The sequence below is a fragment of the Dasypus novemcinctus genome, chromosome 3, assembly GCF_030445035.2.
Source record: "Dasypus novemcinctus isolate mDasNov1 chromosome 3, mDasNov1.1.hap2, whole genome shotgun sequence".
Lineage (NCBI taxonomy): Eukaryota > Metazoa > Chordata > Mammalia > Cingulata > Dasypodidae > Dasypus > Dasypus novemcinctus.
The window spans coordinates 115330473-115354013 of record NC_080675.1 but is presented as its reverse complement, the minus strand read 5'-3'; the positions used below and the strand labels follow the sequence as shown (position 1 = coordinate 115354013).

At 40.6% G+C, this 23541-nt stretch overlaps 1 protein-coding gene, 1 long non-coding RNA gene and 1 pseudogene across 4 annotated transcripts in view; all 3 read left to right on the top strand.

Annotated features, from left to right (window-relative positions):
• Window positions 1–23541, top strand: part of STRC (stereocilin) — a 72898-nt gene that overhangs the window by 6945 nt on the left and 42412 nt on the right. The gene's annotated exons all lie outside the window — the stretch shown is intronic.
• On the top strand, window positions 6676–23098 carry LOC139438700 (uncharacterized). 3 transcript variants are annotated; one of them, XR_011648420.1, is made up of 4 exons: window positions 6676–6763; window positions 6974–7440; window positions 11860–11925; window positions 23072–23098. It is a non-coding gene; the product is annotated as an uncharacterized lncRNA (long non-coding RNA). The 3 variants fall into 3 exon arrangements; XR_011648421.1 differs by lacking the exon at window positions 23072–23098 and adding an exon at window positions 22085–22103; XR_011648419.1 differs by lacking the exon at window positions 23072–23098 and having other exon boundaries at window positions 6974–7074; window positions 7384–7440.
• LOC139438191 (tyrosyl-DNA phosphodiesterase 2 pseudogene) lies at window positions 16095–18391 on the top strand (annotated as a pseudogene).

Below are 23541 nucleotides of genomic sequence, written 5' to 3'. Positions count from 1 at the left end.
TTACACCTATTTTCCCTCTCCCTCCCCTCAGAACCTCTCATGGTCACTGTGTTTATGTCAATGATACAAGTTCTTTCATTGCTAGAATAATAGTAAGTCTATAATAGAATTATAGTAAGTCTACCTTAGTCCGTTGTTTATTCCCCAATCTTGAGTATTTTGGAATGGTGATACCCACTCTGTTTCTGATTGAAACAGAATTTTGGGAATAGCATTGTCCATCATCATCCTTTTGTTAGTTGTCCTGGGTAAGTCCAATGAACTGGAGAGTAGATGTTGCAACTCTGCTGAGATTCAGGGCCCAAATGGCACAGGAACAGACCAAAGATTTACGTCTCTGGGACACATATTTAACAAGTTAGTGCTAATTAGAGGTTCAAAGAGAAGGGGCAAAAGAGCCATGTCTAGGGAATAGCTATTTCTTTTAATATTTACCTCCGTATCGCTAACTGACTTGCTTAAGATACTTTTTAAAAAATATTTAGTTTAGGCAAGGCTCTTAGCCCTTTGCCCTTCTGTTATCTTCCCAATGTACTTATATTATAAATTTGTTTAGATCAGTATTGAATTTTTTTTTTTTTTAAAGGAGATACTGGGGATTGAATCCAAGACCTCATATATGGGAAGCAGGTGCTCCCCAGCGAGAGTTGGTTTTTTCATTTGTTTGTTTTGTTTTTAGGAGGTACCCAGGATACAACCTGGGACCTCATACTTGGGAAACAGGCACTCAACCACTTGAGCAATATCCACTCCCCAGTATTTAGTATTTTTTTTATCGTTGTTGCTATGTAAACATTATTCTCAACGGAACCTCTTGGTATATGATGGTCAGTTTTCCTTCCTTACCCAACTTTACATTTTTCCTAGAGTTAGTAATTTCTTAATTATTAATCTGCTTATGTACTTATCATTAATTTATCCCCAAGTGTCTATATAGTCTTTCTGCTGGTTGTTAGAATTAAGGGCGGTTTTTGTAAGGAAAAGTAAGGAAAGCAAGAAACTGTTCTAGCAGTCTCACAGACATGACTTAACCAAAGCTGGATGCAAAAGGTACCTAACAATTGAGAGCAGCCCTGGGGCTGCATAGCAACTGTAACATCAGTTCTCAGAATCAAATATCCTATATCCTGACAACAGTGCCTAGCTCATTGAAGAAGTTCATTATTTGCTGAAGGAAATGGCACTTTGATACTTCTCAAAAATATACATTGTTACTGGTAACCACTTTTCATGGTCAATGGATGAACAAAAAGTGGTAAAATTAATTATAGGCAAATGGAAAGTAATGCATTTGGGGGGAAAGCAAGCAAACCTTTTTAAAAAATAGATAATCTCTGAGTATTATGACTCAGATTGGGATTTATAAATCAAGATAGATTCTACTTCAAAGACATGGGTCTAATATACGCTGAAATTAAAAAGGCTAGTAAAATTTCGTACATCACCAGAAAAGCAAATTTGAAATTAAACAAATTACTACTTTTAATATAAAACCACTGGCTATCCACACCTGGGAATATATAGTAGCTGTAGTAAAAATAATAGTAATAATAGTGAGTTTTTATGTGCTTCATATTATTTAGCCCTTACAATTCTGAGGTAGATACTGTTATCTTCAATTTACTGATGAAAAACCTGAGACAAAGAGAGGTTAAATAACTTGTCCAAAGCCATACATCTTGAAGCTGGCAAAGCCTAATTTCCAACTCAGGTTGTTTGGCCCTAGAATCTTTGCCCTTAACCCTTACACGATATTGCCTGGCATTCTTAATACTAGTTGTTAACCCACCCCTCCTACCCATAACTGAGCTAGAAAAAGAAAGCTAACAAATTGCAAAAGTGAAAAGGTGTGTGTGTGTGTGTAAAGGGTAGAAATAGCTTAAAATGAAGAGAGTCTTTATATTACAAAACAATGAGGGATAATTTCCATATACTAGATATAGGAAAAATAGTACTGTTTTAATTGAAAACATAACTAAATGACAGCAAATTTCAGAAAAGTAATGGAAGCCAGATAAATCATTAAGGAATTTTAAATTGTTTAGGTTATATTCCTAACAGTTTGAGTTGCCATCATGGAAAATAATTCTGCCATTCTACAACAGTCCTTAGGGGCTGTTGGTACATTTAAAAAAAAATTATTTATTTCTCCCCATCCCCTTGTTGTTGACACTTGCTGTGTCTGTTCGTCTTCCTTGTTTCTTTAGGAGGCACTGGGAACCGAACGTGGGACCTCCAATGTGGGCAGAAGGTGTCTAATCACTTGAGCCACCTCCACTCCCTGCTTTGTTCTGTCTCTCATTATGTTTTTCTTCTTGTGTCTCTTGTTGGATCAGCTTGCCACATCTACCTGTCACGTCAGCTCGCTGTCTTCTTTAGGAGGCACTGGGAACTGAACCAGGGACCTCCCGTGTGATAGGCGGGAGCCCAGTTGCTTGCGCCACATTGACTTCCCTATTGGTACTATTGGTCTGACTCAGTGTGGCATTTCTTATGTTCTCAGGATTTTATACTTAATTTCTTTTTTTACTTTTATAGCATGTACATTTGCCAAATCAATGTTTTGTTATAGTCTCATTTGTAAAGCTAAATATGTTTTTTCATAGTAGAATTGTAAGCACTATTCGAACTGGTAAATTACAAGGTGAAATTGTGCAACATTAGCTGTTTCTTTAGTGGGACATATATATATATATAAGTTACTGTGTACTCTTCTCCTCACCAAAGTTGGATTTATCTGATATTCTTTGAAGTGATTCCCTGTTGTTTTTCTAGAACAAGAGAGTAACAATAACTACTGCCTATTGAAACTCTATTTTGTGAAATAGAATCATGTACATTTGCCTGATTTGCTTAATCAAACTGCTGTCTTCTCTCATTCTAAGAGAAGTATGTTCAAAACTATATGTCAAGCATTACTCGTCACTATTAACTCATTCCACTGGCTGAGATTTCTCAGTAGACTTTGCTGGGCTCCTTAGCTCTATTTCCACTAAGACCCCTTTGCCTTGCTAACTCCAAAAGTTTTTTTAAGTTATATTTTCATCTCCAGATAATGCACATTTTCTTTAGTTTAGTTAAAGTTGAGTTGGAGGCAATCACTTTTTTTTTTTTAGGAGGTATCAGGAATTAACCAAGGACCTTGTACATGAGAAGCAGGTGTTCAACCACTTGAGTTACATCCACTACCTGGAGGCAATCACTTTTGCCTGTTCTGGGTTGCGTTGCTTTCCCTTCTATAAAATCATCCCTTTCTCCAAAAGATAAAAGTATTTCTTTTTTCTGTAATTTGGACTTCCATACTCAAACCATCAGACTTCTCTTTCCACAACCCTTACTTTAAACTATTTCATCACTCTCTTTGGGTTCCAGATTTGTAAAGGCTGAAACTGAATGAAAATTATAGTATTTCATTTTTCAGCCACAAATGTAGTCATCAGCTCCTAATAATATAATCTCATGCTTTTAAGAGTTTTCAAAGAAAACTGATGGGAGTGGATGGAGCTCAGTTGTTTGAGCACCTGCTTCCCATGTACAAGGTCCCAAGTTCAATCCCTGGTACCTCACACACACACACAAAAGGAACCAAATAGTTTCTTATTATAATTGAAAATGTCCCATGGATCTAACTTATTATTTCTACATTCCTTATAAAGTATTTTACATATCATAGTCCTGCATTTTCATTCTATTCCCAATGCCCGTTGCTTTCTTGTGTTGTTTGAGACTTGAACAACAGTATAGCAGAAGCATTGTTGGTAGTTAAGAGAACAATATCTTGGTAACTATAAAACACCAGAAAGGGTATTCAGTGACTTGGAACTGTTAGAGATACCCATACCAACAAGAGATGAGTTTTAGCTATTTTTCATGGCAAATTCTGTCCTCCCTTTTATTTCACAGGTTGAAGCAACAACAGTATTAAGATGAGAAATTTGAAGAAAGTGGAATTGCAGTGTGCTCAACTTGCTTATAACAGTTTTTGATCATTCTCTTCATCATTCAGCTTCCCACTTCCTTAACCTTATTCATCCTTTACTCACAGAAGTGCTGGAATCCACAAATGTCAAACTGTGGTCACTGAAGCTGATTCTGGAGGTGGCAGCTTGGTTCATCTTGCTTATTTTCCTCTTGGAGATCCTTCTTATGTGGACGTCCAGCTTTTTCCTCTTCTGGAAGAATGCCTGGAATGTCTTTGACTTTTTTGTCACTATGTTGGTAAGGATAGATATCCTAAAGATTAGTTTAGTGGGCTGAAACATGTGCGTAGGTGAATCAAAATGATGAGAAAAATTAGGATGATTAGCTCACAAGAAGAAAGCAATAGTAATTTAGCTAACTTGGTTTTTCTTTTGCTTTTTTTTTTTCCTTTCTAAAAGTAGTAGTCAGTCATTGCAGAAGTTGTTGGTATTAGGGGCAAGGCAGAGTCTAACCACACCATTAACCCCAACAGTAAAATATGCCAGTTCCTGAGCACCTACTAAGTGCCAGGTACTATTCTAAGAGCTTTACATGTATTATCTTATTTGAGTAAAAGTCAACTTATATTTAGAGGAGATACTCTTATGTATGAATTGGAATCCAATCTTGTTAGCATCCCTCAGGTCTTTTAGATTCAACCCAATGAGATAAGCACCATTTTAATCCCTTTTTGTTACATCTGAGCAAATTGAAATACCGGAGTTTAAGTAATTTAGCACAGAGAGGCTAAATAGGAGACAATCCCCAGAGAATGCTATTCAAGGGATAATGACCAGGAAATGATGACAAGGATGAGAGGAAGAAGGGACATATGTACCTGGTGCTTTTGAGTCTGTTTTACTCATAATCTGTGTGTTTCCTACAGTCCCTGCTTCCTGAGATTGTGGTGCTGGTAGGGGTAACAGGCCAGTCTGTATGGCTCCAGTTACTGAGGATCTGCCGGGTGCTGAGGTCTCTTAAACTCTTTGCACGATTTCGTCAAATTCGAGTCATTATTTTGGCCCTGGTTAGGGCCCTCAAGGTGATTCAACTGTTGCAGCTCAGCCAAGGAACAGGGTGGATTAACACAAGGGATTAATATGGAACAAGAGCATGGGTGGGTCAAAGAAGGCAATGAAAAAGACCCTGTGAAATGTTGTTGGATGAGAAGGACCTGGGGACAAACTGGAGTGGTTTAGAGATGACTAAATTCAGGACTGGAAGTGAGGGTTTGGCTGGGAGATTACCAGGGAGGGCTAGACTGGGCTGTAGATTGAGATCAGCTAGTTTGGCCCCAGATCTGACCTTGAGATCATGGCCTCTAGACCATGACCTTCCTCTTGATGTTGCTGCTCATCTTCTTCTACATTTTTGCTGTGACTGGTGTCTACTTCTTCGAGAATTATACTCGTTCACCTCGCCAGGACTTGGAGTACCACATGTTCTTCTCGTAGGCAGGGCTGGGGGAAGCTTGGGTGTGGGGAGAGAATTTGGGGAAGAGACGGGGAAGCTAGACCAAAGTATAGTAATACAAAAAAAAAAAACCCAAAAAAACAACCAGAACAAAACAAAACAAAAACTAGTGGTATTTTAAGAAAGTAGAGTAGAATATAGTAATGTGAGGGAAAGAGAAAGCAAAGGAAGTGAGTGATGGTAGCTCTGATTTTGAGACTAGGGCAGGTGGTTCCAGTTTTACCCTGGGTTTGCAAGTTCAGGCACACCCTCATCAATTGTACTTAATTAACAGTATATTCCAGTGATTCATCCCTGGTTTCAATGCCTCAGTTACCTCATTTGAAAATAATAATAGCAGTACTTCCTCAAAGAGTATGAGGATTAAATGAGGTAATGCATTTAAGCATTCAGGACATACTTGACTTATTTACTAGCAAGTGGTGTCTAAAAAACACCACTTGCTAGTAAAAGTCAACTTACATTTAGAGGAGGTACTCTTATGTATGAATTGGAATCCAATCTTGTTAGCATCCCTCAGGTCTTTTAGATTCTAACAGGTAGTTTTTTTAAAGTATTGAGTTAGAGAAATCCTAGAATTCATCTTATTTGGGCCCCAATGTTTTCAATAAATTGTATATGAGGACTAAGAGGAAGAAGGAAAATTTGAACATCTTCCTGAGACCTTTTGTGATATATTCTTGACAATTATTTGCAATCACATATATTTATGTCAGATATGCATTCATTTACTTGCCTATCAGTTCATATAAGTGAGCTAAATAAGGATGATGTATGCTAAATTTGAAATGATCTTCTGTTAGGTAAAGTCCATAGAGCAGTAGAGAATCAAAAAAGCTCTAAGTTGGTGATTCAGTCATTTAAAAACATTCAGCACCTGTTTATTGAGTACTTATGCTTCATGTATTAATGGAACAGTGAGATGTCTTCATAAATTATTCATGATAAAAGGAAAGCCTAATAAAACAACCTTAAAAATGAAGAAAGATTAGCTGAAAAATTAAGTATGGTAGAAAAGGAGCCAAAGGTCAGAGAAATTACAAAGAAATGCTTTTATGTTGCTTTAAAAGTAAAAAGGAGACCATTTCTGAGAGGCTTAGGCTTTTCTATCTATATATATACTTATACATTCATACCTCCTTGTTCTTTAGGGATATGCTGAATTCCCTGGTGACAGTGTTTATTCTCTTCACCTTGGATCATTGGTATGCATTGCTTCAGGATACCTGGAAGGTACCTGAAGTCAGCCGCATCTTCAGCAGCATCTATGTCATCCTTTGGCTGTTGCTTGGCTCCATTATCTTTCGAAATATCATAGTAGCCATGATGGGTAAGCATAAAGAAGGTGAAACTTGGTGGGAGCAGTGGATAGGAAGAAATTAGTATGAAAGCTGGGGTAGGTGGATTAGAGATAGAATCTGGTGTAAGAGGAAGGCTTGGGCCTGGAATGGATATTTCACTTGATTTCTCCCCACCTAAGCCCTCTCCTCATGTCTAATCACCACCATCTCCCATCTACTGATGGCCCTTTTGGAGGCAGTTACTAACTTCCAGAATATCAGGAATGAGCTGAATGAGGAGATGACACATCTGGAGGTTCAGCATAAAGGCCGACATATTCAAGCGGCAGATTATCCAGAGGTCTGTTTCCCCATCTTCAAACCCAGCCTTAGGTCTCAAGAGTTTTCCTGACCTCATCCCTGTTTCTACTCCTTATCCCACTTTTCCCCTTAGGACAAAGATTTGCCCCCAGAGTTAAGATTGCCGAGCTCTAGAATATTACCTGATCCTTCATCTACTTTAGGGGCTCCCCCACTCTTTTTTTACCCTTTACTATCTTTTGTTTCCCCAACTCATTTTTCTTCACTATCTAATTTGAATTCTTTTCTTTTTTCCTTGCTAACTCATGCTTGAGTATAGTCTGTTAATTCTTGTTTTCTGTTTTTACAGAAGACAAAACCTGTCCCCTGAGGCAATGAGGTCAAGACGTAGCAAAATGGATTCCAGGTTAGGACTATTATGCGTGAACTGGGCTGGAAACACATGAAGGAGGATAGGGTAGAGAACCAAAGATGATCAGCTTTGAGAAAGAATTCTTTCATTCAATAACTGTTTGTTGTAATGGATTGAATCGTAGCTCCCCAAAAGTTATGTCCATGCCCTAACTCCTGGAACCTATGAATGTGATTTTATTTGGAAAAATGGTCTTTGTAGATATAATTAAGGATCTCAAAAGGATTTCATCCTAGGGAAGTAGACTTGGCCCAATGGATAGGGCGTCCGCCTACCACATGGGAGGTCCGCCCGGTTCAAACCCGGGCCTCCTTGACCCATGTGGAGCTGGCCCATGTGCAGTGCTAATGCATGCAAGGAGTGCCATGCCACGCAGGGGTGGTCTCCTGTGTAGGGGAGCCCCAGGCGCACAAGGATGTACGCCCCATAAGGAGAGCCACCCAGCGCGAAAGAAAGTGCAGCCTGCCCAAGGATGGTGCCACACATACAACAACAAAAAAAACAGATTCCTGGTGCCGCTGATAAGGATGGAAGTGGTCATGAAGAACACACAGCAAATGGACACAAAGAGTGGACAACTGGGGCGGGGGGCGGGGGCGCGGAAAGGGAGAGAAATAAATAAATAAATCTTTAAAAAAAAAAAAAAGAAATCATCCTAGATTATCAGCATGGGCCCTAAATCCAAAGACAAGTGTCATTATAAGAGAGAGAAGAGAGAAGACACAGAGAAAGAGAAGGCGATATGAAGACAGAGGCAGAGATTGAGTGATTCAGCCACAGGCCAAGAGAAGTCAAGGAGATCCTGGGTAGACACCAGAAGCTAGAAGAGGAAAGGAACCTTCTCCCTTACGAGCCACCAGAGGGAGAGTGCAGCCTGCAAGCACCTTGATTTCAGCCCAGTGATACTGATTTCAAATTTTTGGCCTTCAGAACTGTGAGAGAATGAATTTCTATTGTTTTAAGACAACAAATTTGAGGTAATTTTTTATGACAGCCCCAGGAAACTAGTAAAAGTAACTTCTATGAAAGAGATACTATTCTAGACCCTGAGTATTCAGTAATGGTCAAGAAAGCACAAGGAGAAATAAAATACTCATTTATCCATTCAAAAAATAATTATTGAATCCTTATATATCAGTGAAGAAAATAGACATAATGCCTGCTCATGGAGCTACTAGTAGAGGAAAAGAGATAAACAATGAACTTATTGAATATGTAAGTTATTCAATATGTTAAAATATGATATAAGCATTATGAAAAAATAGAAAGTAGAAGAGGGTAAGGGATATTGTAAGTATAGAGTGGAAGTTGCAGATGTGTTGTGGTTGAACCAAGGTAGTCAGGATAGCCTCATTGAAAAGGTAATATATGAGCCAAGGTGAAGAGGATTACTATGTGGCTATATGCGGGAAGAGTATTCTGGAGAGAGGGAACAGCCAGTATAAAGGTCCTCAGTTAAAAGCATGCCTGACGTGTATAAAAAAACAAGGAAGTTAGAGTTTTCCAGTCAACCAAGATGATGGCATAAGATGCTCCAAGTTGCTGAAACTTCGAATAACTAGTGAAAAATGGCAGAACTGTCTTCCTCAAAACTCCAGAAAACAGTTAAGGGTTGCAGTAACTGGGCAAGGGCCAAGTCAAGAAAACACAACTTTTAAAAAGCGGTGGAGAAGCTTGTGTGCCGTTGCTTGCTCTTCCCTACACCCTCCTAGTATGGTGTGGAGCCTGCCTGCACTACCATTCTAGGTCACTGACCTTGGTCTGGAGGGAGTAAGTAACCTCTATGCCCATCCTATAGGGCCTTTAAGTTAGTGACAGTTTATTGGGTGACAGCCTACAAGACTGAACCAGCTACTCTGCTTGGTCTTGCCCTCCCAGAACTTACCCTGCAGATGGAAACAGCTTGTGGGCTCCTAAAGCAGTGTAGGAAACAACTAAGTCAAAGCAGACTGGGGAAAAGGATTACCTGTTTTAAGTCGTACACTAGAGCATTGGAGAGGGGAAGAATGTCTATTTCATAGGGCATAGAGGAGACATTTGAATTCCTATAAATGGGTAATTCCGAAGGCCACAACAAGCACAAGACCAGGATAAGATGCAGTCTCAGAAAAGATGGAGAGAGCCCTGCACTTCACATTTGCCTTGGGCTGATCTTGTCAGGAGGGCTAAACACTGAAGAACACCAGCCAGTGCAGAGACAATTTGAAATGGCGTTTTTGTTTTGTTTTGAGCTTCTGACATTCAAGGAAATCTTTGTCATATCACTAGCTGGATACAAATGTAAGGAACAGATGGGTCAGGGACTAAATCCCAGAGTTAACTTTTTTTTCCATTTTTTTTTTTAACTTTATTTTGTACATTTAATAATTGAAATATAAACAGTAATTAAGAAGAAAAGAAAACAGTTAATAAAAACATACATTTCTCAATTAAAAGACGTTAACATATTAAAATATTAAAATGCACAGTGTACAACAAAAGGTTATGACACAAGCAAACAGGTTATGATGACCCATCCAAAGTAACAAGATAAAAATCCAGAAACCAGGGAGTAGGTGTAGTTCAGTGGTTGAGTGCCAGCTTCCTACATATGAGGTCTTGGGTTTAATTTCTGGCCCTGGTACCATAAAAAAAAAAAAAAAAATGCAGAAACTATCGGTGAAGATGACTTTAGACATACCAGACAAAGGCTTTTTTTTTTTAAACAAATCATACCAAGGACTTTTTTAAACAAATCAATTTTATTTATAACATATTAATAAAACCTACAGTTCATCCAAAGTGTACATTTGGTGGTATTTGGTGTAATCACATAGTTGTGCATTCATCATGCCAGTCATTACTAGAGCATTTCCATTACTTCAATAACTATAAAAATAAACCAAAAAAAAACCCCACCAAACAACAAAATTCTTTACCTCTCAATTTTTCTATGCTTCCCCTGCCATACATAACTGCTATTTCTGGCTATTCTTACAGCTTTATTTATTTTTAAGCATCTTTTTTTGAAGTACTGGGGGGGGGCTAGGGATTGAACCCAGGACCTCATATGTGGGAAGCTGGTGCTCAACCACTGAGCCATATTGCCTTCCCTGAGTTGTTTTTTTTCGTTTGTTTTGCTTATTTTTGTTTGTTTGTTTGTTTTCAGAAGGCACTGGGAACTGAAATTGGGACCTCCCATGTTTAGAGGTGAGAGCTCAGTTGCTTGAGCCATATCCGCTCCCAGCATTTTTATTGAATTTATTCACATACAATATGCTCTATTTAAAGTATATAATCAGGGAAGGAGTTGTGGCTCAACTTATAGAGCACCCACCTACCATATGGAGAGTCCAGGGTTCGATATCCAGGGCCTCCTGACCCATGTGGCGAGCTGGCCCACATGCAGTGCTGCTGTGTGCGCAAGGAGTGCACCCCACAAGGAGAGTTGCCCTGCGTGAAAAAATCACAGCCCACCCAGGAGTGGCACCGCACACACAGAGAGCTGATGCAGCAAGATGACGCAACAAAAAAAAGCGACACAGCTTCCCAGTGCCACATGACAAGAATGCAACTGGACACAGAAGAACCACAGTGTATGGACACAGAGAGCAGACAATGGGGGGGAAGGGGAGAGAAATAAATAAAAATAAAATCTAAAAAGAAAAGAATAAGAATAAAGTATATAATCAGTGGCTTTTAGTATAATCACAATGTTGTGCATTCATCACCACAAAAGATTTTTTTAAAAGATTTATTTATTTATTTATCTCCCCTTCCCCCGCCCCAACCCCGGTTGTCTGTTCTCTGTGTCTATTTGCTGCATCTTCTTTGTCTGCTTCTGTTGTGTCAGCGGCACGAGAATCTGTGTTTCTTTTTGTTGCGTCATCTTGTTGTGTCATTTCTCCGTGTGTGCAGCACCATTCCTGGGCAGGCTGCACTTTCTTTCGCGCTGGGCGGCTCTTCCCTGCGGGGCACACTTCTTGCGTGTGGGGCTCCCCTACATGGGGGACACCCCTGCATGGCATGGCACTCCTTGCGCGCATCAGCGCTGCGCATGGACCAGCTGCACACGGGTCAAGGAGGCCCGGGGTTTGAACCGCGGACCTCCCATGTGGTAGATGGACGCCCTAACCACTGGGCCAAATGCGCCACACCACAAAGATTTTAAACAATTTCATTACTCCAGAAACACAGACTTTTAAAAATATGATTCTTGATAAGCTCAAGGAGAAAGAAATAAAGGGTATCAGGTACAACAATGAATGAAAAATATGAGAATCTCAATGAATAGAAAGAAATTTATAAAGGAACCAAACAACAGTAGCGAAGCAATGAAGATGGGCCAGCCCTATCCCAAAAGCAAGGAATGTCTTCAACTGCAAGCAAAACAATTCCATTACTCTGACACATAATATCAATGTCCCTCCTCAGCTTGAAGCAGTCAGAGTGGACATCATCCCAAATCCCACAGGTTCTGAGGAATGAACAAAAATAAGGGTATGTGTGCGTGTAACCATTGACTAAAGCAGATTTATTGTTATTGTAGTTATCTTGTGTTATATGAGTAAGGAGAAAGACGACAATATGTTTTAGTTTCTTTGACTGTTCAAGTAAATACCATGCAATGGGTTGGCTTAAGCAATGGGGACTTTATTAGCTCATGGTTTTGAGGCTAAGGGATAGTCCAAATCAAGGCATCATACAAAGCAATGCTTTCTTCTCAAAGACTGGTGTTCTGGGACTCATTGCTGGTGATCCTTGGTCCTGGGTACCTCTGTCACATGATAATGCACATGGCAGCCCCTCCTGGCTTCTCCCTTCTCTTTTAGGTTCTTTTGACCTTCAGCTTCTTGTTTTCTCATGGCTTTTTCTTTCTATGTATCTGCTTATAAAGCACTCCAAGTAATTCATCAAAAGGTCCTAATTACAATGGGTTCACACCCACAGGAATGGATTAAATTTAAGAACATGTTTTTCTGGGGTTTATATAGGCTTCAAACCACCACAGATCCAATTAACTAAAATCAGAAATAAAAATGGGGATATTACTACCTACCCTACAGAAATAAAAAAGGATTGTAAGACTACTCGCACATTAACCCATATGGAGCTTTTCCTGACGTTCCACTATAATTTTAAAAAAATATTTATTTTCTTTATTTCTACCCTTCCCCTTGTTCTTGTTTGTTTGGTGCTTCCTGTCTGCCATCTGTGTCTGTTCTTGTGTGCTCATCTACTTTTTTAGGGGGCACTGGGACATTGAACCCATGGGCGGGGAAGTGCCCAATCACTTAAGCCACCTCCGCTCCCTGCTTATTGTGTCTCTCTTTGTGTTTCTTTGTGTGCGTCATCTTGTTGCATAAGCTTGCTTGCTGTCTTGCTCATCTTCTTTAGGAGGTACCAGGAACGAACCCTGGACCTCCCATGTGGTAGGTGGGCATCCAACTGCTTGAGCTACATTTACTTTCCCCACTATACTTTTTGTACAAGCATCTGCCAGACTGAATGTTTTCTGTCACTCAGCTTTGCTTCCAACATCTCCCATTTCCTCTTCTGCTTTCTCCTTACATATGCTGACTTAAACAATATGCCATAAACCTCCAATTATTCATTTTTTGTTTTTGTTTTGGGGTGGGGATTCAGTTTCAGTCTTTTGGATCTAGGTTTCCAGTTAAGTATATGTTTAGGTATCAACAGCATAAACAATGGGTTACCTTTAGAAGAGGAACTGGTGTTTGGGGAGGAGGGGGTACAAGAATCTTTATTTTATTATTTTTTATGATGATATATATTTTTATTCCTCACCCCCGCAGCTTGCTTGCTGTCTGCTTTCTGTGTCCATTCGCTGTGCATTCTTCTGCATGTCTGTATTTATTTTTATTTATTCCCCACCCCCTTGCAGCTCCATTGTTGTCTGCTCTCTGTGTCCACTTGCTGCGTGTGTGCTCTTCTGTGTTTTTACTTGTCTCCCTGTTGCGTCACCTTGCTGAGTCAGCTGTCTGTGGCGCTTGTGGGGCCAGCGGCACTCCACGTCGTGCAGGTGAGCCTGCCTTCACAAGGAGGGCCCTGGGACGTGAATCCCATATGGTAGATGGGAGCCCCAATTGATTGAGCCACAGCCACTTCCCATGATATTTTTTATCTATTATATATTGAACTTTCTTGCTGTCCACACTGCAAAGCCATAGCAGATTTGAGGCACTGTTGAAGGCTGAATCTCCAAGTTGAGAGATGTCCTTGGGTTGAATTTAAATCCCTACTCAAAACTGAAGTGGAAAAGGGGAGAGACTTGGCCTCCCACCAGTCCCACACTATCCTTCCCTCAAACCTTCTGCCTTTTGCAAGTGGATAGTTTTCCCTGTGATGTTTGGACATTATAGGGATCTGTCCCCAGGCCAGCAGGGACCTCTGAAGCTTTTTTCATGGACTGGTTATTTTTCCCCCCCATACTGTTAGTTTTTATGATGGATATTCAGGACTTTTGTACTCTTCACATAGTTGTCAAAGCTCTACTACTTCCTAAATTTTAAGAACCTTAATTGAAAGTTTCAATTGAAGGAGCTATTTGTAGATACCACCCAATGAAAGCTCAGCCATCTGACAAATCCTTGAGTGTTCTCGTAAGACAATGATGCTGGTCAACATAGTTCCAGCATCTCCTGATTTTTTGTGTTTTTTTAAAAAGATTTATTTTATTTATTTCTCCCCACCCCCCTTGTTGTTTGCGCTTGCTGTGTGCTCTCTGTGTCTGCTTGTCTTCTTTTTTAGGAGGCACCAGGAACTGAACCTAGGACTTCCCATTGTGGGAGAGGGGGTGCCCAATCGCCTGAACCACATCTGCTCCCTGTTTGCTGTGTCTCTTGTTGTGTTTCCTTGTTGTCATTTCATTGTGTTCATCTTGCATCAGCTTACCATGCCAACCTGTAGCATCAGCTCGCTGTCTTGCTAGTCTTCTTTAGGAGGCACTGGAACTGAACCCTGGACCTCCCATGTGGTAGGTGGGTGCCTAACAGCTTGAGCCACATCCACTTACCCATCTCCTGCTTTTTGATGCTCAGCTCCTGCTGCTGATCTCAAAGTTTCTTGGCTTTTCCTTCCTCTTCTCACCCCTTTGCTGACCTGTGTGGTAGTCTGGTGAGAGAAAATGTTGCTGCCCCACCTCCCATCTCCTACACACATGTGAGTTTTGAATTATTGCAATATAAGTGTTTTTGCTGGCAAAAAAAAAAAAGGTATATTATGAACAATTTTATACCAACAAATTAGATGACCTATGTGAAACCTAGTGTACAGTTAGTTGTTCATCCTAGAAACAAATGACCTACACAGACTCAAGAAGAAATAGAAGGGAAGTAGATTTGACCCAAATGGATAGGGTGTCTGCCTACCGCATGGGAGGTCCAAGGTTCAAACCCAGCGCCTCCTGGCCTGTGTGGTGTGAGCTGACCCGCACGCAGTGCTGATGTGTGCAAGGAGTGCCCTGCCACACAGGGGTGTCCCCGCATAGGGGCGCACCATGCTCAAGGAGTACGTCCTGTAAGGAGAGCCCGCCCCAGTGCAAAAAAAGCTGCCCAGGGTGGTGCCACACATACAGAGAGGTGACGCAGCAATATGACACAACAAAACAAGACACAGATTCCAGGTGCCACTAACAAGAATACAAGCAGACACGGAAGCTAACACATAGCAAATGGACAGAGAGCAGACAACTGGGGCAGGGGGAAGGGGAGAGAAATAAATTTAAAAAAGACAAGGGGCAAGCAGATGTGCTTCAACCAGTTGGGTGCCTGCCTTACAACATGGGAGGTTCTGTGTTTGTGTCCGGTTCCTCCTAAAGAAGAAAAGTTAAGATGCTGCACCCACCACAGTGAGCTAATGAGCAAATGCCACAAGCTAGCAGACACTACAGCCCCGTGGGCAGCAGATGTGGCTCAGGCCATTGGGCACTTGCCCCCATGTGGGAAGTCCTGGGTTTGGTTCCCAGTGCCCTGGAGAAGGCACCCAAACAATGAGCAGACAGACGAAAGAACTATCTGGGGGAAGGGGGAATGAAAGAAAGAGAGAAGAAAGACAGAAAGAAAGAAAAAGGAAGAAGGAAGGAAGGAAAGAGAGGAGGGAGGGAGGGAAGGAAGGAAGGAAGGGAGGAAGGGAGGGAGGGAGAGAGGGAGGGAGGGAGGGAGAGAGGGAGGGAGGGAGGGAATTAAAGTCAAGGATATCCAGTGTCGCCACTGTTACTCAACATTGTATTGGAAGTTCTAGCCAGAGCATTTAGGAAAGGAGAAGAAATGAAGAGCATCCAAAACTGGAAAGGAAGAAGTAAAATTTTCCCTATTTGTATATGACATGATCCTATATAATAGAAAACCCTGAAAAATCCACAACATAGTTACTAGAGCTAAGAAATTCAGCAAAGTGGCAAGGTATAAGGTCAACATACAAAAGTCAGTAGTATTTCTACATACTAATAACCAATCTAAAGAGGAAATAAAGAAAAATTCCATTTACAATAGCGACTGAAATAATCGAATGTCTAGGAGTAAATTTTACCAAGGATGTAAAGGACTCACACATGGAAAACTATGAACATTGCTCAAAGAAATAAAGAAGACCTCAATAAGTAGAAGGACATTCCATGTTCAGGGATTGAAAGAGTAAATATTGTTATGATGTCAATTCTACCCAAAGTAATTTTCTCTGCAAAAATGGAAAAGGCCAATCATCAAATTTATACGGAAGGATAAGGGGGCCCCAAATAGCCAAAAACATCTTAAGAAAAAAGAATGAAGTGGGAGGACTCCCTGACTTTAAAACTTGTTAAGCTACAGTGGTCAAAACAGCATGGTCCTGTGAAATTTGATTAGTGGTATTGTAGGGCTAGGAAAGGCATGCTAAGGGGTATGGAGTTTTTCTTTTCAGAGTAATGAAATAATTCTAAAATTTTTTTGTGATGATGAATGCACAACATTGTGATTATACTAAAAGCTATTGATTATTCACTTAGATAGATCATAAAGTATGTGAATATATCTCAGTAAACTCTAAATAAATAAATAAATAATAAATAATTGTGCAAGAATAGCCTGAAATAGCAGCTATGTATAGCAGGGAAACATAGATTGAGAGGTGAAGAATTTTTTTGTTTTTTAAATTATTATTATGGAAATAATAAAAATGCTCTCATAATGATTGAAGTGATGAATGCACCACTATGTGATTATACTAAAGACCACCATTGTACACTTTGGATGAATTATATACTTTATTAATATTATCAATAAAATTATTTGTTGGAAACAAACAGCATGGTATTGGCACAAGGATAGACATACAGACCAATGGAATCAAAATTGAGTATTTTAGCAATAAACCCTCACATCTATGGCCAATTGATTTTTTTTTTCGGAATCAGGAACACTTTTGTTCTTTAAAAGCAATTGTTTTAAGAAAAAGGAATCAAAACTGTACTTGGTAATCACACTGGCCATTATCAGAATAGTACATGATATTAAGGAAAACAGGCGCCCGCCCGAGGGGGGCGGTTGAGAGGGCGGGCGCCATGTGAGCCGGCCGGCGACCCCGAGGCCAGAGCCGAGGCGGCGCGAGACGACGGGGAGCGGGGAGCCCCGGGTGAAGAAGCGGCGACTCTTGTGTGCGGAGTTTGCCTCGGTCGCGAATTGCGACCCGGCCGTGGCCCAGTGCTTCCTGGCCGAGAACGACTGGGAGATGGAAAGAGCGCAGAACTCCTACTTTGAGCCGTGCGTGGAGGAGAGCGCCCCGGAGAGCCGGCCTCGGACCCCCTGCCAGCCCGAGGCCTGTGTTGACCTAAGCAACGAAGATACGACTGATTCCAATTGTTCTAAAATCACCTCATCTGAAAATATTCAGCAAGAAGATGGCAGTATGTTCTCTTTAATTACCTGGAATATTGATGGATTGGATCTAAACAACCTGCAAGAGAGGGCTCGAGGGGTGTGTTCTTACTTAACTTTGTACAGTCCAGATGTGATATTTCTACAGGAAGTTATTCCTCCGTACTACAGTTACCTAAAGAAGAGAGCAAGTAATTACGAGATTATTACAGGTCGTGAAGAAGGATATTTCACAGCTATAATGTTGAAGAAATCAAGAGTGAAATTAAAAAGCCAAGAGATTATTCCTTTTCCAAGTACCCAAAATGATGAGAAACCTATTGTGTGTGCATGTGAGTGTGTCGAGGAAATGAACTTTACCTTATGACTTCCCATTTAGAGAGCACCAGAGGACATGCTAAGGAACGAATCAATCAGTTAAAAGTGGTTTTAAAGAAAATGCAAGAGGCTCCAGAGACAGCTACGGTTATATTTGCAGGAGATACGAATTTAAGGGATCAAGAAGTTACCAGATGTGGTGGTTTTGCCCAACAACATTTTGGATGTCTGGGAGTTTTTGGGCAAGCCTGAGCATTGCCAGTTTACATGGATACGCAAATGAACTTTAACCTTGGAATACCTGCTACTTGTAAGCTTCGTTTTGATTGAATCTTTTTCAGAGCAGCAGCAGAAGAGGGCCATATCATTCCCCGAAGTATGGACCTTCTTGGGTTGGAAAAACTGGACTGTGGCAGATTTCCTAGTGATCACTGGGTCTTTTGTGCAGCTTAGATATAATATTGTAACCTGCTATTCAGATGTGAGTTTTAAATCTTCTGCGTTTTAGCAAATATAATTTTTACCTGTCTGGAAAGATAGGTTTAAAATTAAGGAATTAATATACTGGATCACTGTAAAAGAAGAAAATCCTACTGTGACTTTTATTTCATGGATTGTGTCCTCAGATTTCAGAACTAAATGTTTATTTAAACTAAAGCATGCCTGTGGTCAGAATATGAGACCTCCTAGTGAAAGGCCCAAAGCCTGTCAGCTTTCAGCAGTGCTCATAGTGTCAGCTGGGTTCCAAGCAGGGCGCCAACAGTGTCTCCAGGGTACTTGATTTGATTTTTTCAATCAAGAAACTAGAAATGTTAATATTCCAAATAATTCCTTAAAAGAAGAAATGCTTTACTAATGTCATAAGAGGTTACTGAGTCCTTCAGACTGGATCTTTTAATTAGGAAATTCAGATCATCTTAAATGAAAAAGTGAAGTAGAAGACAACTATCCTATATCAGACTTCTTTTGTCAGCTAATAGTGTATAAATGAAACCTTTTGATTTAATATTATTCATGTTTATATTTATTTTACAAAGAGACACAAAGGTTTGATAATGATTAAAGTCAGGTTAGAGCAGCATTAGACTGTTTTTCTAAGAAAAAAGTAAAGAGAAATAGGCTTTTAGTTTTTGCTACTTAAAAAACTGAATAATTTTGCAAGAGGTGACTAAAGGGCACTTTAAATGTCCTTTAAGAAACATTTCTTTGCATCAGAGAAATGTACTTTAAATAAAAGAATGTTTCTTGTTTATACTTTTAGTATGTTTTTTGTGTATGTCCCCAGGATGAGATTAAAGTTTTTACCTGCTGCTTGTTTCTGACTCTAAAAAAAAAAAATGTGAACAACATGTGAGCTTGTATGAGTGAGCAAGAGGGTTTGGACTCTGAAACTTGAGTCTTGGCTTACTCTAGACACTTTTCTTTGCTGCAGCAGATGATCAAAGAGTTTGTCTATACTTTTTCAGAGCTTAGAAAGGCCGACCACCCAATCATTCCAAAGCTCAACAGGTCAGCATTAATATCACAAAAAAAGACACTCTAAAATACATTTGACAAGGAGTAACACTAATGCAATAAGAACTGATCTAAGTTCTGTACACAGCTTTATCATGGTTCATATATGAATAGATAGTACATTGTCTTTGTCTCCATGTGTATATATGTATATATACACATACAGATCCACCTGTAAGTCAGTGGGGAATGAAAAAGTGTTTCCTTTAATTGGATACTACACAAAAATTCCAGTCATTTTATTTGGAACAAAGAGAATTGGCAAATTAGTGCAAAAAAAAAAAAAAAGTACCTTACTATACACTTAAAAGCACCAAAAAAAAGCAGTAAAATAAATACTCAAAACTTTTCCAGGTGGTTAGCTATTAAATAATAAAATCTGGCATTTTAAAGCACATTCCACTGAAGGGAACAGGGTTGATATTTTTGGTACTATAAATCTCACATTCTCACACATCCATATTGCTTAGGCTGAGGAGTATGGAACAAAGAGAAGAAGTTTATCCCACAAATTCTTTCCTTTAGTACCCACCAAGTTTTAGGTACATTGTGTTATTCCACTTAGTTTAAAATATAGACAGTCTTGTATAAATTAAATTGAGAGTTTAGAAATAAAGCTTCACACCTATGGTCAATTGATTTTTTAAAAAATATATTTTTATTAGAGAAGTTGTGAACTTACAAAACAATCATGCACATGTGTGGACTGGGTTGGGGTAGGGAATGGGGAGTTAATGCTTGATGGGTACAGAGTTTCTATTTGGGGTAATGGAAAAGTTTTGGTAATGGTCAGTGCTGATGGTAGCATAACATTGTGAATATAATTAACACCACTGCATTTATATTAATATTTGAATGTGCTTAAAAAAGGAAGTTCTAGGTTATTTTTGTTACTAGAATAAAAATTTAGAAAAGAAACCATAAGACTATGCAACACAATCATTGAACCTTAGTGTAAACTATGGACTATAGTTAAGATTATAATTATAATATTATTATCAATTGTACAATAGGGAAAATTGTGACAGTGAGGCAGGGTATATGGGAACACTGTGTTTTCTTCATGATTTTTCGATAAACCTACAATGTTTCTAAAAAAGAGGGAGAGAAAAAAACAGTAAGGAGGCCATTGTTACTGGAGCAGAGTGACCAGGGGAAAGAGTCTTCCTTGTAAAGGAGATGAGGTTAGAGAGATAATGGAGACCCATTCCTGAGGGCCCTGTAGGGCTGTTGTAGGGATTTAGGCTGTTATTCTCAGTGAAATTGAGAGCAGAGCAGAGGAGAGACACAGAGTGACTTATATTTAAGAAGGATTAGTCCGGTTGCTGTGTTGACTGTGGAAGAATGAGGGAAGGATCAGAGAAACCGGGTAGGAGGCAATGCAACTATCCAGGCAAGAGTTTAAGATGGCTTGGACCATGGTGGTATCAGTCAGGTATTGAGAAAAGATACATTTTGAAAGTAAAAATTAATAGGATTTCTTCTTATTTTATCTTATTATTTTTTAAATTTGGTCTTTTTTTTTTAAGGTTTATTTTTTATTTATTTCTCTCCCCTTCCCTGCCCCTCCCCCCCCCCCCCCCCCCCCGACCCCGGTTGTCTGCTCTCTGTGTCCATTCGCTGTGTGTTCTTTCGTGTCTGCCTGTATTCTTGTCAGTGATTCGGGGAATCTGTGTCTCTTTTTGTTACATCATCTTGCTGCATCAGCTCTCTGTGTGTGCAGTGCCATTCCTGGGCAGGCTGCACTTTTTCATGCTGGGCGGCTCTCCTTACAGGGCACACTCCTTGCGTGTGGGGCTCCCTTATGCGGGGGACACCCCTGCGTGGCATGGCACTCCTTGCGCACATCAGTACTGCGCATGGGCCAGCTCTCCACATGGGTCAGGAGGCCCTGGGTTTGAACCTTGGACCTCCATGTGGTAGGTGGATGTCCTATCTGTTGGGCCAAATCCACTTCCCAAGAATTATTTTTATTTATTTCCTCTCCTCCCTCCCTGTTGTCTGCTCTCTGTGTCCATTCACTGTGTGTTCTTCTGTGTCTGCCTGTATTCTTGTCAGTGGCAATGGGAATCTGTGTCTTTTTGTTGCATCATCTTGCTGCTTCATCTCTCTGTGTGTGTGCCACCACTCCTGGGCAGGCTGCACCTTTTTCGCATGGGACAGCTCTCCTTGCAGGGTGCACTCCTTGCGTGTGGGGCTCCCCTATGTGGGGGACACCCCTGTGTGGCACGGCACTCCTTGCGCACATCAGCACTGCGCTTGGGTCAGCTCACTACATGAGTCAAGAGGTCCTGGGTTTGAACCCTGGACCTCCCATGTGGTAGGCAGATGCTCTATCAGTTGAGCCAAATCCACTTCCCTTATTTTATTTTTTATTGTATTTTTTTGAAGATACATAGATCAGAGTTCAGTTTTGGTTAGATTTGAGATGTCTCTTAATCATTCAAATGGCAATATGTGAGTAAATGTTGTCTACACAAGTTTAGAATCAATAGTGAGGTGTGGACTAGGGGTTTAAGCTTGACATTTAACAGCCATTTAAAGTTAGGAGGTGAGAGCACCAAGGGAGTGAGAATAGAGGGAGAAGACAATTGTCAAAGCCCAGGGGCATTCCACTGTTAAGACATGAATTGGAGGGGCCTACAGTTGTGATATAATAGGCATAGGGCTATTGAGTGGGGAGCTAAAGCTTGGCGAAATAAGGTGGGGGTTTTAGAGGCCTGATTAGAATTGAGCATAGACGCTATATAGTGGGAAGCACTAACAGGAACCTATCAGATTGGGTACGACTGAGGTTGGACATGCTTAAGTGTAGATATTGGGAGCAGGTTGGACCTCATTGCCTTAAGTCCCAGTTTCAAGGTATCGCAAGGGCCAGGACCAGAATAAAGAATGAACTAAGTATATCTTATAAATATATTTGAGGCAATTAAAATTTCCTCTTTCACTTACAGAAGAGCCAATCGACAAGACTCATCAGTAACTTCTAAGATGAGTCCCAGTGAAGGGAGTTCAATATTGACTACAGCAACAACAACAGAGATTTTGTCAAAAGAAAAAGAGTCCTCTTCTTCCTCCTCTCCCTCCACTTCCTCATCCTTCTATTCCTCTTCTGAATCTAGATATTCTGGATCTACTGGTGAGCAAAGAGTTTTCTTCAATCTGAATTCAGGCTCCTCATCTCCTCTTTAAGATATTACAGCCTTAATAGGAGCTCTTCTACTGTACCTTCTTCCTAATTTTCTCTACCAGCCTGCTTTTCTGATCCAAATTACTTTGTTTGAGCTTCTTTATTTCCTCTCATTGTAAAAGGTAGTCTCTTAGTGATGTGCAATTTTCCCTCCCTGCTTCCTGTTTCCTCTTTCAGCCCTCTACCTTTTTTTAGGAGGTCCTGGGGATTGAACTCAGGACCTTGTACATGGGAAGCAGCCACTCAGCCACTTGAGCTACATCTGCTTCCCCCAGGCATGCTTTTTTTTTAAAGATTTATTTTATTTATTTCTCCCCCCACCCCCCATTTTCTGCTCTCTGTGTCCATTTGCTCTGTGTTTGCTTGTATTTCTCATTAGATGGCTCTAGGAACAAATTCCAGGACCTTCTGGAGTGAGGGAGAGGCAATCTTTCTCTAGTGCCACCTCAGCTCCCTGTTCTGCTACATCTTCTCATTGTCTCTCCTCTGTGTCTCTCGTTGTGTCATCTTGCTGCACCAGCTGCTCTGTGTCGGCTGGCACTCATGTGCAGGGTGGCATTCCCATGCAAGATGGCACTCCCATGTGGGCCGGCTCTCCACATGGGCCAACTTGGCACACGGGCCAGCTTGCCTTCACCAGGAGGCTCTGGGCATCAAACCCTGGACCTTCTATATGATAGATGGGAGCCCAACTGCTTGAACCACATCAGTTTTCCCTATGCATGCTTTTAAGATACAGTCCTCCTTACAGGTGAGTTGGACTGGGAGACTCATGTGCACCAGAATCTACCTGGGCTAATGGAAATGGATCAAGATGAACGCATTGTTTGGCCCAGGGATTCACTCTTCCGATACTTTGAGTTGCTGGAAAAGCTTCAGTATAATTTAGAGGAACGTAAGCAGTTGCAAGCATTTGCAGGTATGGATTTAGAGCAGTCATGGGGAACAGGAGTTAAGTACATTGGAGTAGCATATATAACTGGGGAGAAGGAAGGAGAAGCTGTGTCCACTATTCTAGCATCTCAGCCTCTCAATTTCTGCTTCAATCCTAGAAAGCCAAAGTACATTACAAGGGCTTGGTGTATTATATTCTGAGCACATGTTCTGATTTCCTCTAATCTAGAGCACCTAGAAACTTTGCTTCTCCAGCAGGCGATGCCCAAATCCTGTGAGGTCTTGTTTCCAAGTTGTTGGGAATTAGGAAAAGGTGCACCCTTGCTT